Genomic DNA, 12274 nt, shown 5'->3' with positions numbered 1-12274 from the left:
AGCCTTGAAAACTAATGAGAGAAGCCAGACGTAAAAGATCACATATTACATGATTCCATTTATATGAAATGTCCAGAATAGGGAAATCCACAGAGACAGAAAGCCAATTAGTGGTTACCAGAGACTGGTGGGAAGGGAAAGTGGGAAGTAACTCCTTAATGGGTGTAGAGGGCTTTTCTGGAGTGATGAAAATGTTCAGAATTAGATCGTGGTGATGGTTGCCCCACCTTGTAGATATGCTCAAAGCCACTGAACTGTATAATTGAAAATGGTTAAAATGGTGAATTTATGTTGTATGAATTTTACCTCAATTTTTAAAGAGTGTGTGTGTGTGTACCTAGTATTAAGCTATCGAAGCTATGGTCAGTCCATTGACTGGATGTGAAGCCCAGCTCCACCAGCTAGGTGAATAAGGGAAAAAACTTAACCTCTCTAAGTCTCAGTTTCCTATGTAAAAAATGGGATAATAATAATAATGCCTGTCTCATAGAGCTGTTTGGAGCCTTTAATGAGCTAATGAAAGTAAAGAACATGTCAGGGGCCCTAGAACATAGTAAGCACTCAAGAAATAGTGCAAAACATAAATAAATGCTCAGATATCAGATACCTAGGTAGGTAGAGGCAGTGAGAGAGAAGGCAGGTAAACAGACTCCTAGTGGGAAGAATGTGCTCATCAACCCACAGGAACTTTCTTGTCTTGAAACTTAACTAGTAGGAATTTGTAATTTTTCAATCATTCTTTTATATTTGCCTAGAATGACTCAGCCCCCTAAAGGCATAACACCTGATAAAAATGACAAAATTAAATCATGGAATTAAAATGTTGAGAGCCTGTACACACACACACACACACACACACACACACACACACACACACGAGAGCCTCCCTGACATAACATACTAGTTCATCTTTAATTAAACAGCATCAGCAATGACTGAGGAAAACTATTCATTGCAAGGCAAGAGAAGTGTTGTGAATTTCCATTTTGTGCAATTCACCAAAATTACAGCTCCACATAACTTTCAGCCTCTTTGCCCATACAAATCTTTCCAATGGCCAACTCAAGTCCCACCTCAGGTGAGCCTTTCCAATCACCCCAGCTTTAAGATACGACCTCTTCCACTGAGCTTCGCAGGAAAAGAAGGGAGGGAAGAAGGAAAAGGCAACTAATTCAAAAATCCCAATCTCCTATCATAACCCTTCCTTTCACATTCACTTTCTCAAGTTCCTCCCATCCCAGTTGTCTTCAATGTCCCCAGTACATTGACACTTCCGTCACTGTATCCAGCGCATCCCTCCTCATCCAACTTCAATTCTAGTGTCTAACACTGCATTTCTCTCTTGCAAATACCTTTAATTCCTTGACTTTCTCCTTCCAAATTAAAACCCTAACTGTGCATGGATCTAATATCACTTACCTTCTCTGTACCGCAACCTGAAACATTAGTTGCTGCTGGAGAAAAGCACCCAACTAGGCAGAATGGTAACAAGTCAAATTCATAGTGACCAACTTCAGATTTGCTCCACCATGCCAAAAATCTTCCTAATTTTCTCTACTAAAGCCCTCTCCTGTTTTCCATTACTATTTCATACCTTTCCACTCCACTAAAACTCTGACTTCCTCCTTGCCTTCTGCCCTCAGCTGGCGATCATTCCTCATACCCCATGCCAAGCCTTGTGTTTCAACCACCAATCCTCCATTTGCAACTACTATCTTCTTTTTCCTTCTATTACACAAAGGAAGTGCCTTTCCCTTGATGAAATGCCTATTTCTCCATATCTGCTCTGGACTGAATCTTCTCTCCACTCGGAGCCTTACTCTATACTCGGATGTTAATAGAGCTAGTTCTGAGTGATCCTGGGTGATCTGATTTCGTTGTTTTTTTTTTCTTTTGTTTATCTTTATTACATCCGTTTCACAGATGACTTATATAATATTTTTAAGAAGAATTTCAGAGAAATTGTCATCTAAAAGTTCTGACAGGCTTGGAGATGTGGTAATGCCCCCTTTGTGCTTGGAGTCAGCTTTCAGCCACCATTCAGTGTAGGAACAGAAAGTAAATCCCACCAGCCAAGAAGGTAGATGAGCCAGTCTTGAGATCATATTAAGTGCTACAGAATGTAATAACTATGTCTTGACAGGCCATATATTTCAAGCCCCTCCCATAGCCGATTTAATTGTCACTAATTTTCTAACTTACCTTAATCATAAAAACTGAGTCAGAGAGGTTACCTAATCACTGATCTCTGAGAGAGGAGTGAATTTAAAAGGAGGCAGACAGCATTTGAGAGGCTGTGGTGTGGGAGGGTTTACCTCCGCAGAGCCGCTTTTCTTGTCAGTGAATCACACAGCCAAATCACAGGAGAAAGTGACAGAAACTAGGTTAAATTCCAACTCCCAGTGTCAGGAGGTTATTCATCAACCCTACAGCATCAGCTCTCCGTTTGGCAAGGGATGCTGCTTCTAATTATGCATTACTCCCTGTGGGCCACCCAACAGGACCTTTATTTTCTCCACAGTTACTAATCAGCTATCCACAGTTAACAAGAAGATCAGATCTAGAAGTATGTAAATTCATTCTCAATTCTTTCTCCTAATCACTCAGCGGGACACCTTAGGAGCTCTCTAACGAGGTGCCGGGCGAACTAACAAGCTGGCTAGCTGCTATTCTTAATGATCACTTCCAAAATGGCATTTTTTTTTTTTATTTCGGATACATAGGGCCAGTTCAATACACTGAAATGTATAACTTTCCTGCAACTTTCTGGTAAAACTTTAACTAAATTAGGCAAAGTTAAAATCGAGTGACTAAACTAAAAAAAAAAAAAAAAAATTGAAGAAGTGCCCAGTCAATGGGGAATTCATATGGGCACAATTCAACACCTGGGGACTTTTAGGATTGTCCCCAGAGAATGAGCCCTCATCTGTATTTCTGTCTCTAAAATGCCTTCCTTCTGACCGTTCTTCCTCTAACAACTGCAGATTAGTATTCATACTCTAAAACGAACCGTATGAAGTTACCGATCTTTGATGATTTTTGACCTAAAATCATGGCAATTTCATATAGTTCAGCCTCATGCAGAGGCCCTCAGAGGCTTTTTGGAGGTGGTTGAGTTTTTTCAAGCATAAAGGTAAATAATGATAATAATAATTGTAATAACTAACGTATTCTTGAGATCTTTCTATATGCCAAGCACTATGCTGATATATATACTCACTCATTCAGTGCTCACAACATTTGAACACTCTCATCTCACAGATGTGAAGACTGAAGCATAAAGAGATCAAGTAAGTTGCTCAGTGTCAGAGACTGGCAAAAGCTAGATCCAAACACAGGCTTTCTGACTGCGCAGGTATTAACCACCGCACAGTCTTCCTGCAAAGTTTCTATTGATAAATGGGGAAATAAAGTAAGAAGCTCCCACTGGTTCCATATACTTTGCTAGCCATTCAAAGATCTCCTTTTTCACTTAGACCCTCTAAAGGATAAAGTGACACATAGATGCTAATGGTGAGTCTATCGCTTGTAACAGACTTCTTAAGCTCGGATTTGTAGATTTGATAAGCTGAGTTATGTGGTATTGCTTATAATTAAGAATCTACTGAGCTCTCCATTTGGTTAAGAGACCAGAAAATAAAAGACAGAGAGAAAGAGAGAGCACATGTGTAAGTACATGTGTCATGCACCATGCATCTGTGTGAGTGTGTGCTATTGATGTAAATTAGTCTGCGATAAATGGTATAAAGTCCTTTGACAGATTAAATAGAACACTGAAAATTTCTAGTCTTATTAGTAGGACAGACTTAATATTCTGAAAACACCTCCCACCATTAACACAGGGGAATACCAGGTGAAACATCCTTTTAAATGTATAGCTAAGCTCACGGAAAAGTAATAGAAATTCCCAAAGGCCAGAAAGGAAGAGGTTACTAAAAACCAGAGCAGTATATGATTGAGCTGATGTGGCAGCTCATCTGGATTGGTGAGCTTTATCTCCACTTTGACTAATCTAGAGAACTGGGTCTTAATGTGCACTTGGTGGCAAATCAAAGGGTCTGAAGACTCTCAAATAGGGAGTTGAAACTGGGGTCCTGCCTACTCTCCCTCCCTTAAGAGTGGACTAGAAAATCTCTTTCTACCAGCATAAGGAGATGGTGCGGAAGCTTGTCTCTTTTAACCTAGATTCTAAGTAGGGGGGGACAAAAGGAGTTTCCTTTTGTCCAATTATGGATCAATGCTACATGAGAGTCCGGGAATTCTCAAGCCAAAAATAACGCATAAATAAATCCCCGGATAGACAAGTATGTAATATGTATGTATGTATGTATGTATGTAACAAGTATGTAATAAAGTTCAGGTGGAAGGAAATCAGGCCCTCAGAACTTCAGATACTTAAATAATTGATAAAATGAAGACTATAAAATGATTAATGACATTTCAGAAAGGAATTAAAACATGAGAAGATAAGACTATGGAAAAAAACTTCTAGAAATGAAAATGTAATCGTTGAAACTAAAAACCCATTAGTCAAATTAGGCAGCATATTAGACACAGATGAAGAAGGAAACAGAACTAAGAAAATTACTCAAAATGTAACAGAGATAGAAGAAGGAAAATATTAGAGTTTAAGAGACACAGAGGATAAAATGAGAAGATAAATATATGTCTAACAGGAATTCCAGAAAAAAATAGATGTGAGAAATAATATTCAGATACATATGGCTGAGAATTTTCTAAAATTAATGAAACACATGAATCCTCAGACTGAGGAACCACAAAAAAGTACAAAGCAATTAATACGGAAATAAATCTTTTTTTTTTTAAGATTATTTATTTATTTATTTGAGAGAGACACAGTGAGAAAGGGAACACAAGCAGGGGGAGTGGGAGAGGGAAAAGCAGGCTTCCCCCCGAGCGGGTAGCCCAATGTGGGGCTCGATCCTGATCCCAAGACCCTGGGATCATGACCTGAGCCGAAGGCAGATAGATGCTTAACGACTGAGCCACCCAGGCACCCCGGAAATAAATCTTAATACCTCCTCACGTTATAGTAAACTGCAAAACACCAAAACAAAGAAAATATTTTAAACACCAAGAAAAAGAATAGAATACCTTTTCCAGCCCTCAGACTGAGATTTAAACCATCTGCTCCCTTGGCTCTCAGGCCTTCAGATCCAGACTGAATTACACAAATGGCTTCTCTGGGTCTCCAGCTTGCAGACAGATCTTGGGACTTCTCAGCGTCCATAACTGTGTGGGCCAATTCCTCATAATTGTGTGAGCCAGTTCTTCATAAGGAGCCAATTCCTCAATTCCTCAATTTTTCAAGCAGGAAAAAAAATGCTTAAGCCCCCAAAACTGGAAACTGAGAAATCTGTGTCCTCAAAACATATGCAATAGTGAAAGATATATAGATATAGATAGATACAGGCACACATATATACATATATTTATGTGTGTGTATATATTATATATTTACACTTATATATATCCTATGTATATTTACATATATATATATATCCTACTGGTTCTGTTTCTCTGGAGAAATTGGACTAAGTAATCTACCATTTAAAACAATAATAAAAAGTGGTAAATTTGCAGGGGAACAAAACATTGTAGAACTAGAATACTAAGTACAATTATTGGGAGTAATTTAAGATTAAAGGTTTTTTGCATACACAGTTCTGGAGGAGGTTGATTTTATTAATTTCCAACTTTCTTTTTTTTTTAAGTTTTATTTATTTAAGTAATCTCTACACCCAGCATGCAGCTCAAACTCACAACCCTGAGATCAAGAGTCATATGGTCTTCCGACTGAGCCAGCCAGGGGCCCCAACTTCAGACTTTCTGAAATCAAGATGCAAGTTAAATGTTAGGAGATACTGAATGCATAACTTCTAGTTTGCTAAGAAGAAAAATCTGAATGCCTACTATAAGACTGTCACCATTCTAAGTAATGTGGATATAGTATAGAACAATATAGACAAAAATAGAAAATGTATAATAGAAAAAAATAATAATAAGGTAAATTAATTAATAACTTAGAAAATAATACATGCTCTGGGGGAAAAAAAATGCAACAGAGTAAGGAAGATGCAAAGTCCTAGGGCAAAAATAGGGACTTAAAATTTTTAAATGGAGGGGAGCCTGGGTGGCTCAGTCGTTAAGCATCTGCCTTTGGCTCAGGTCATGATCCTGGGGCCCTGGGATCTGAGCCCCACGTCGGGCTCCCTGCTCCACAGGAAGCCTGCTTCTCCTTCTCCCACTCCCCCTACTTGTGTTCTCTCTCTCGCTGTGTCTCTCTCTGTCAAATAAATAAATAAAATCTCTTAAAAAAATTTTTTAAATAGAGTAGTTTGGCTTCATTATTATTGATCAACAAATATATTTAGTTTTCCATTTCCAGACCCATGCTAGGATTGTACTTCCCTACCATTTACACATTAGGTATAGCCACGTGACTCGCTTTGGCCAATGAAGAGCCGAAATGGCACGTGTCATTCCTAGACAGAAGCTTTAAGAATAGTGCATGATTCCCCCACATGCCTTTCCCTCTGCTACAGCAATTGCAGAAGAACATGCCAAATGGAAGCTCCCATCAGCCAGAATGCCTGAGGAACTGTGATGAGCGGAAGCCCTGCCAACCTGTGTAAGACGCTCGGAGTGAGCTATGTGTTGATTAAGCAAATGAGACGTGGGGATTGTTTGTTACTGCAGAACATGCTAGCCTAACCGATGCAAGTAGTTAGCATAGACCTCACTGAGGTAACAGACCTTGGTAGCTTGAACCTGAGTTGCAATAGTGGAAAAGATGAGAAGTCATCAGAATCTGGATATGTTTTTATACAGAGAAAAGAGTGAAGTCCTCTGTGACTGAAAATGTGAGACCAGTGACAGCAGACCACATGGGTTCTAATAGTATGTCAGAGACATCATGTGTGAAAAACCCATTCTAATGTAAGCAACCCTTATATTCTGGTAACAGTCTGGGAGGAAATAAATAATATCTCTAGCAGGTCTGCAACAGCACAAACAACCCGCTAAATATTAAAAGTTAAAAAGAGAGATTTCACCACCCACTATACTTTGATTAGTGGAGCATTATTGCCCTCTAGTGATGAAAGAAAAAAATGAACTTAGAAAAAACCAGACAGTGACAACCAATGCTGTTGAGTTGAAATTATGGGCCCTCTTTGTGCCATGACAGGCTACTTTATAACAACTTTTAGTTAGGAAATACCATGAGCAATTCTATATCAGGGAAGATAAAATCTGGCATTGCTTTGCAAAGTTATCCATAATTTTCAAGAAAGCAAGAATCCTGAAACCCATTAGTTAAAGTACAGGACTACTGTGGGGATACAAAGTAGTAGTATTCATAGTGATAACAACCATACAAATCTTTTCTTGTCTTCCATAAAGAAAGATTATGAGGTTTAATGAGTATAGCTGGAAATTCCCGAATTTAGTTTTTTGGTTTTTGTTTTTTTAGTCAATCTCATAAGTGCAAAATGGTGACAAACTTCTTGCAGGCAGTTCATGTGAAGCAGAGTGGCATTTTTTTCTTATCCTCCTCATAAGCTGAATATGAAATAGTAGAGAGCTGTAGCTACCAAAAAGGCTGCAAAAACAAAATGTTCATTCACATTAAAGAGGTAGCATATCCACTTAATTTTATACTGGTATAACCAGCATGATTTATTTAATCCACTTGAGGAACAAATATGGTTGCATCTCTTATTTTTCCTAACTAAACTGGACTGGAACCCCGGTAGTTTAGATTATTTTTAAAGTAATCTCTATGCCCGATGTGGGACTCAAACTCATGACTCCAAGATCAAGAGTCACGTGCTCTACTGAGCCAGCCAGGAGTCCCTCCAATATTTTAGATTAGCAGGAGGCATAATACCTTTTGAGGGACCTCACTTCCTCCCCCACTGCTCATTCAAGAATCCCAAGGACATTGCCCAGAGTGGCTGAACATATTTCTCAGATGCCTTCTGGAGAGCAATCTGGAGAATCTGATCCATCCACCAGCCGACCAGATTTTACCGTCATTGGTGCCACATTCTGAAAACCACCCAGTCTAATGTATTCTTTTCCACTGCTCTTTTCAGTCCCTATTCCTGTGGAGGCCACAGTGGCGCCCTACTCGTAGATTTCCCAGGTTACAGCTCTCGTTTAGACCTGCACCTTCAGCCGTTTTTCCAAAGCACACTCATTGTGCCCTGGTGTAAGTAAGATCTGGGGCAATTCTAGTTCCAGGCATAGCCACAAGTTAATTCAGAACCCGATTTCCCCCCAAGACCATCTAGAATTTCGTAATAAGCCAGAATCCCTAGTCTAAAGTCATTCTTCTCTACCTCAGTAAGAGCTATCTCTAATCATCCAGGAGGTATGATCCATGAGGAACTCCAAAAGAGAGGGGTGAAAAATACGGCTACATTCTTTTCGAATAGTCACCTTGGTCTCCAAGAAAATTACTTCCTCTTAAGCAAACTTTGATCTCTACATATTAAAAAATATTAAAAGAAGTAGCCTTCATCAAGCCATTTTTTCAGCAGTGACTGTAGCCAGATGAATTTTGGTGAGTGGACTCCTCTGTTGCTGGAGATATAGCTGTAACAAAATAGGAAAAAAAAAAAACCCTCCCAAAAAAATTCCTGCCCTCATAGAGCCAACAATCAAATGAAGGAGACCAACCGGCAGCTTTCCACACCAGTGGACCCCCAGAAACTTCACTGTCAGATTTATTTCCCACCCTCTGACACACACCTCTTACTAAAACATCTAGAATAGTCTCTACTTCTTATTTACCAGGTCCAATCAGCGTAACATCATCATCATCATGGACTAATGTGATATCTTACGGAAGGGAAAAGTGATCAGGGATCCTGCAGACTAAACTATGACATGGGGCTGGAGCGTTGATATACCTCTGAGGTAGGACGGCGCAAGTGTATGGCTGGCTTTGCAAACTGCTTCCGGTGGTCACTATCAAGGTATGAAGGAGAAGTATTTGTGGGATCCAGTGCTGCGCATCAGGTACCAGGAAATGCAGTAATGTACTCAGGGAATGGAACCACATCTGGAGCAGTGGTTGCAATGGCGTCACCACCTAATGATAAGTATGGAAATTCACTATTATTCTCCAAGAGCCATCTGTTTTCTGCACAGGCCAAATATGCACGTTGAATGGGAATGTGGTAGGAATCACCAGACCCGCATCCTTCAAGTCCTTGATGGTGGCACTCATCTCTGCAGTCCTCCAGAAGTGCCATATTTCTTTGTTTTTTGTTTTTTTTTTTTTTTTTTTCTTGAACAATAGGAATTTGTTTCACAGTTCTCAAGGCTACGGGCCTGAGATCAAGGGGTTGGCAGGGCCGAGCCGCCTCCACAAGTGTGAGGAAGAGTGATTCTTTGGCTTCCCTCCTCGCTTCTGGTGCTTTGGTGGCAATCTCTGGTGTTCCTTGGCCTATGGCAGCACGACTCCAGTCTTCACTGGAGTCTCCCTGGGTGCACGATTCTGTGTCCACATTTCTCCTTTTTATGATGACATGGTCATATTAGATTAGGGGCTCACCTAATCCAGTAGAACCTCATTTTAATTTAACTAACTACATCTGCAACAACACTATTTCCAATTAAGGTCACGTTCTGAGGTACTGGGGGTTAGGGTTTCAACCTATGAAATTTGGGGAAACACAATTCCACTCATAACACATGTTAAATGCATTTTTCTAGCTTTCTGTGTCCCTCCATTTCATCTCCCCATTCCCACTCTATTCCTAGCCACTATCATTTCTCACTTAGATGTTTTTCCTTCCCACTAGGGTCCCCACAAACCCTCTCGGGCCCTTTAATCCAGTGTCCATATTGCACACCTTTGGTTTTCCATTTTGGAGGTAGAGGCAGTTCTATTAACTTCCATTTGGGTCTTTCTTACAATAACATTCCTCACTCTCCAGGTCAGGGAATCGATGTGGAGATTCTGGTAGCTACTGTGTATTCCAGAGTTGGGTAAATGGTCACAGGATACACTTGGGGACCCAGTGGACTCACTGAGAGATCTAAGCTAAAACTCCATTAATTACCTGCTCTGGTGGGTGACCACAGTAGCATTTTGGACCTCCTCGAATTAGTGTCAACTCAGAGACAGTGTCCAGTAATCCCCAAAATATCTGATTATTTCCCTTTCCACGGTGCACAGTCTCCCTAGTAAGTAGCCATAGGTCCTTTGGCGGAAGGTTGGGGAAAAGATTAACAATATAAATTTTGGCAGTGTGGTAGAGTTAGGCTTCTGTTCACTCAGCCTAGAACTCTTCCACTTACACAGATCAAGCAAGAATTTGGTAGACTGCCCACCTATTTCTTCTCTAGGTACACCAAAAACCACACCAATGCCCTAAATCTCTGTGAGTTAGATAACTCTGTTACTCTGTTTATTACTGTAACCAGGCCATGTTGTCTTTGGCAACCAAGTGTCACCACTTAGCCCCTGCTACCCCGGGATCACATTAACCTCACTTCATTTAGGGATCCCAGTTTGATGGAAGCAGTCCCCACTGTATTTTCTGACCTACAAAGAGCAACCACTGAGCTCAAGGATGCTGGAGCCCCACACCCAAATTTATTTCTGGAAGTTAAATTCTGAAAGGTGCCTTCCTCTGGACTCTCCCAGAGTGGGTGAGTAGGTCTGACATGATAAATCCACCCCAACATTCCAATCCCGTTAAGCTTTTGGATCCCTTCCTCTACGATATACCCTCCAAGGCAGTTGTGGCATTCTGACTTTAGTGTGGGCCACCTTTGAGTCCATGGTCAGCCAACTAACCAAACTGTTAGAGCCCTTTCAAATCCCTGGAGCTAAGATACTGAATCCAGAATTTGCTTAGTGGGCCCATATCAATAAATTTGGCCTGACTCAACTTCCTATTTTTCCACAATTATCTTACACCCTTAAGATCCATTCCCACATAGTCCCCAGATTTCTATCTGTATAGATTTGAAGAATTATGCCGTTCTTTTGGTATGCAATGCACCTCATGGGTTAAACTTTGTACTTCACACTTTGGTACCTGCGGGGACATGAGTCTATGTACAGTTGAAGAAGCAAAGTAGGGTGGTGAGGAGAATCAGTAATGCCTTGCAAGGAACACCTCAAGAGAGATCATAACAGGTGTTTCAGGCAAAGTCGGATTAACATTCTCAGGGGTGGAAGGGCTACTTCTACTGGCAAGAAAGACTCAGCAGAACTTAGGGATTTGATGGCCCGAACTTTATTGGGATCTTCCCACATGTCCCCATTCCACTTTTTAGGTTCCCATTCTTTCCCACTCAATGCCCCCACTTTAACAGTAGACACTGCTTGAGGTTGGAAATTCATTTGTGTTGTAATTCAGCCACTTATGGGATAAGACTAGGTTTGGTTTTCAGAAGTCTCAGTCCTGTGGCTAAGGAGGTTAAGGGTTTCTTTCAGAGAAAATTTAAAAGGCTTTCAGGTCATTAATGTGAAGCTTCAGCTGGGAATTTGAAGCACTGAACTCATCCTTTTCTTTTTTCTACTTTGTCCATCTCAGGAGCAACCATTACACTCATTTGACTAAAATGTAATAAGGTCAGATTCGAAGGGGTACATGCACCCAGATGTTTATAGCAGCATTATCAACAATAACCAAACTATGGAAAAAGAGCCCAAATGTCCATTGACCGATGAACGGATAAAGAAGATGTGGTATATTGGGGGCACCTGGGTGGCTCAGTCAGTTAATCATCTGACTTGATTTTGGCTCAGGTCGTGATCTCAGGGTCATGGGATTGAGCCCCACATTGGGTTCTGTGCTCAGCGGGGAGTCTGCTTATCCCTCTCCCCCTGCTCATGCTTTCTCTCTCTCTAAAATAAATAATTTTTTTAAATGTGGTGTGTATATATATACAATGGAATATTACTCAGCCATCAAAAAATGAAATCTTGGGGCACCTGGGTGGCTCAGTCGTTAAGCGTCTGCCTTCGGCTCAGGTCATGATCCCGGGGTCCTGGGATCGAGCCCCACATTGGGCTCCCTGCTCAGCAGGAAGCCTGCTTCTCCCTCTCCCACTCCCCCTGCTTGTGTTCCCTCTCTCGCTGTGTCTCTTTCTGTCAAATAAATAAAATCTTTAAAAAAAAAAAAAATGAAATCTTGCCATTGGCAACAACGTAGATGGAACTAAAGTATACTATGCTAAGTGAAATAAGTCAATCAGAGAAAGACAAATATCATGTGATCTCAGT

The sequence above is a fragment of the Phoca vitulina genome, unplaced genomic scaffold (assembly GCF_004348235.1).
Source record: "Phoca vitulina isolate PV1807 unplaced genomic scaffold, GSC_HSeal_1.0 scaffold15, whole genome shotgun sequence".
In the NCBI taxonomy this organism is placed as follows: domain Eukaryota; kingdom Metazoa; phylum Chordata; class Mammalia; order Carnivora; family Phocidae; genus Phoca; species Phoca vitulina.
This window is presented reverse-complemented; position numbering follows the sequence as displayed.